Consider the following 4287-nt stretch of genomic DNA (forward strand, 5'->3'; position numbering starts at 1 on the left):
TTGAACAGTGAATTATTTTAGGAATATTGACCATCCTATCATTCCAGCTTGTAGCTATAGCCACACAATCCCCACACCTATCCTTGTATGCATTTCTTACATGTAAGCTTTTTTTTTCAACTCTGCTACATTTGTCTCATTAAACACCCTGAAAAAAAAGAAAATCTGTAGCTTCCACATCTGGAAAGCTAACTTTAGGAACAAGTTTTCACCTTATTGGTAATGGCTTAAAGTAGGGTTTAATTTACTTTAAAAGTCAAAAGAGATCTAGGAGATAACAAAGGGGAGACTGTATATACTATGAACTTGACATCTGACTCTACTACATTCAAACAATAGTTGACAATTCTATACCATGTCAAGATCCTGGTCAGAGATATATATGAAAGTCATTTAACTCATGTTCAAATTGATGGCTCACAGCTCCAAAGAGAAAGCTCTGGTTCCAGAAATTCTCCTTCACCTTTTATTACTGTCTCTATCAGGTATTAGTTACCTTGGCAACAGCAAGAAAAACCTGATATTTTATAAACATCATTGTAGGTTCCATAGGACAAAAATCTCTAATAAACAATCAAGAAGGCAGCTATGCTCACTACTATAAAAAAAAAAAAAATCAATCAGGGACTGGGAATTCATGCTATCATGAGGAAGAGAGAATTCCTGTAGGTCACAACTTATATCACAAAGTTAATATTACACAGTAAATGAGCATCACTGTCACACAAGGGGAGGCGGGCAGTTATTAGGCCTCTGATTGTTTTGTTTCCTTAAAAGCACCTTTAAAACCTATTATATACCTTGTTATGTTCTAGTTGATAGGAAAAACACAAAATTACAAATACTGGCATATTTCCTGGTAGTTTTAGTATCAACCTCTACTGGCAGCTTGTTCAAGCATTTAAAAATAATGATGATAAACCACTTTAGAAATAGATTACGGGTTTCATTACATTCCATAACTTATTCAACGATTCAGTGTTGTTGTTTTTTCAACTGTAGTATCGTATCAAGATATAAGGATACCAAAATCTGTATGTCAGAGTTCTACCAGAGAAAGAGAACCAGTAGGATATATAGACAGACAGACACACACACACACACACACACACCTATATATACATGGTGTATAAACTATTTGCATGGAAGCTACATGGGATAAAAAAATTGTATTACTTAATCTCATTTTGAAGGGCTGCAAATGCTATCAATTCAGTTTCTCTTCAGAGCGAAATAATACTCCCCAAACTGTCAAGGACATCTTTAAAAATGATTATAGCCTTTTCATTCTTCTAATAGTTTTTGGAGAACTACATTTGTTTACAGTCAACGTCTGAAGTAACAGTTTTGGGGACGAGTGCATCAGATTGGGGTTCCAGAGACCACGGTCTCATCCTCCGCCAGGCTTCCTTCTGCAACAGGCTCGGGTCTCTTGCTCACTGTCTTTCTGCCACCATCTTAGTTCTGCGTTCCCCGCACAAAATGCCCGGTGAAGCCACAGAAACCTCTCCTGCTACAGAACAGGAGTTGCCACAGCCCCAGGCTAAGACAGGGTCTGGAACAGGATCTGACAGTGATGAATCAGTACCAGAGCTCCAGGAACAAGATTCCACACTGGCAACCACACAAGTACAGCTGGCAGCAGCCACTGAAATCGATGAAGAGCCAGTTAGTGTAGCAAAAACAGTCAGAGTGAAAAGAAGGCTCAGAAGGCTATGTCCAAACTGGGTCTTCGATAGGTTTCAGGGGCTACTAGGGTCCCTATCCAGTAATCCCACTTTGTCATCACTAAACAAGATGTCTACAAGAGCCCAGCTTCAGATACCTACATACATAGTTTTGAGGAAAGTGAAGATCAAAGATTTACCTCAGTAAGCACAGCTAGCAACTGGTTAAGAAATTCAAAGGTCAAGGTGAAGCTATCTCAGGCATTCAAGAAAACACAGACTCCAACTGTACAAGAGGAGAGCGAAGAAGACGTTGACAAACCAGATGTGGAACTTAAGGACATAGAACTGGTCATGTCACAAGCAACTGTGTCTAGAGCAAAGGCTGTCCGAGCCCCTAGGAAAAACAGGAATGATATTGTAAATGCTATTATGGAGTTCATGTAACCATCTAAAAACGAAGACCTTTTTCTTGGTGTTTCCAAAGAGTAACTGCAGCTTGGTTTGAAATTTGTACTGTGTCTATTATTAATAAAGTTATGGCTTCTTATGGGATTGGGGGGGGAAAAAGAGCACAATCTCCAAAAAATGTTTTAATTTAAACAAAGTAGACCATCGTCTCTCTACTTTTCATTCTTCTCTTGACTTGAGTTTCTTGTCTTGCAAAAGCAGGTGGTTAGACATGATGACCTCTAAGAGCACATATCTTTCTAAGTGTCTATGATTTGTGATTCCGTACTTCCATACATAGGACCTGAAATATGGAGATGCTCTAGAACTGCCTTCTGATCTCTTTAAACACTGCCGGTATGCTCTCAAGAGTCCTATTTTTTTTTTAAAGGTATAATATAATAGAAAGATTTAAAGATTTGCTAATTCCACAAATCACAATTTTTTAAATGCTCAATAAAATTCATAAAAACCACCAGTACATTTCTCTACCACCCTGTGGTTACAAATCATCATTTAAGTCAAATGTTAATTCCTAAAGTTGTTTTAGCTAGATGGAGTCCAAAGTTTTGTTTTCATTGTTTAACCCATGTGTATATATATATAAAAAAAAAGTTATTTTCCATATACAATGACCAACAAAGTTACAAGCAAACAAATGAACTCCCCAAAGGTTGTTATGATTTGTCTGTTGCTTCAGATGTGGAGAAAATGTTCCAAAAATCATGCTGAAAAAATGATTCTAACAGTGAAAAAAATTTACAAGTAACAAAATGAATACAGTAGATGCCTCTGAAGATTAGACTGGAAAATATGTTAGAAATGGGAAATTCTAGGAAAATTACATAGAACTTACGAAAGAATACACTGCATCTTAAAAAAAAAAAAAAAAAAAAGTAACAACCAGCTGACAAGAACTTGCCAAATAGTGGTATGAAGGTAACTGACCTCAGATAGCCCAACGGCCCAATTCCCCTATAAAATGTCTGTGCCATTGTCATTATCAGAGTCCCCTATCATTTTTGTCCTGAGGGCCATTGTTCCTTCCTTGACATAGTCTAACAATGGAAAAATGAAGAGGAAAGGGAATTCAGGGCATAGAGAATCACAGGGAATAGGAAAGGAAGAATTGGGGCTGATTTAATGAAGTGCCTGCTCCAGTGACCCAGTTACTTTTTGTTTATCTAGGTTGGGAGTTGGCCTTAGAACACCACAGGACACTGTTTCAAAGAAAAAGTAGTTTTGGTAACTCACTGTACATTTCTGTTTTATTAACTCAGGTAATAAACTTGAATTGTCCAACACAACAGCCAACTAAGCAATACATGGCCTATTAGTATCTATCGGAAGGCAGCTATGCTCACCACTATACCCCAGGCTACACATATTAGTGTCTGTTTTGGATGAATTGTTTTTTCCTTCCCTTCAGTTTGTAAACACTGAAAACACTTAAAAGTCAAACACATAGTGCTAAAGATTTAATGTTTGAAACTTGATTGTTTAGAGGTGGTACTAACCCCCAGAATTGCAATACCCGGAGATAACTAAATACCCGAAGTGCCTTTTTAAACATTTGATCTCTTCCAGGCCATCTTTCAGTGGGATTTTATCTGAAAATGCTGGAGGGCATGGACACACACACACACACCATCTCTGAGGTTCTTTTCTTGGAAGGTAAACAAGGGATAAGATAAAAAAGCAATCACAGAATCCAGCCCAGGAGAATGAAGGGAGAAAAATAATATCCTTAATTCTATATGGAAGCAAATGCAAGTCATAGACGATCTAGGCTCTGAACCAAATAGGGGTGGGTAATTCAGAGAAAATTTCGGAGATCAATATTTAATTAAGGAGAACAAAAGTATTGCAGTTGGGAAACATTTTTCATAACAGTTTGGTCTGATAATTCTAGACTTATCTCAAAGAAATAATAATTCAAGATGAATGTATTCTACTCAAATTTACAGGAAACTCAGATTAAGCAATGATGAACAATCAAAACTTACTGATTTGCCTCACTAATTGGGCTTAGGTATTGGCGTTTCCTTGAATCTTCCTCTAGATTGTCTATCTTATTTTAAATTAATGTGTTAGTATGTTTTTAGAGTAAATAGCCTTTTAATGTGTATCTTATGTGGACACACGTAGGAGAAACCTAGCTATTTACTAT

At 37.0% G+C, this 4287-nt stretch overlaps 1 pseudogene; it reads left to right on the top strand.

Moving 5' to 3' along the window:
• The first annotated feature begins 669 nt into the window (after nucleotides 1-669).
• Nucleotides 670-3075, top strand: LOC141573091 (nascent polypeptide-associated complex subunit alpha pseudogene; annotated as a pseudogene).
• The last annotated feature ends 1212 nt before the right edge of the window (nucleotides 3076-4287 follow it).

Source organism: Rhinolophus sinicus, linkage group LG09 (assembly GCF_036562045.2).
Source record: "Rhinolophus sinicus isolate RSC01 linkage group LG09, ASM3656204v1, whole genome shotgun sequence".
Classification (NCBI taxonomy): domain Eukaryota; kingdom Metazoa; phylum Chordata; class Mammalia; order Chiroptera; family Rhinolophidae; genus Rhinolophus; species Rhinolophus sinicus.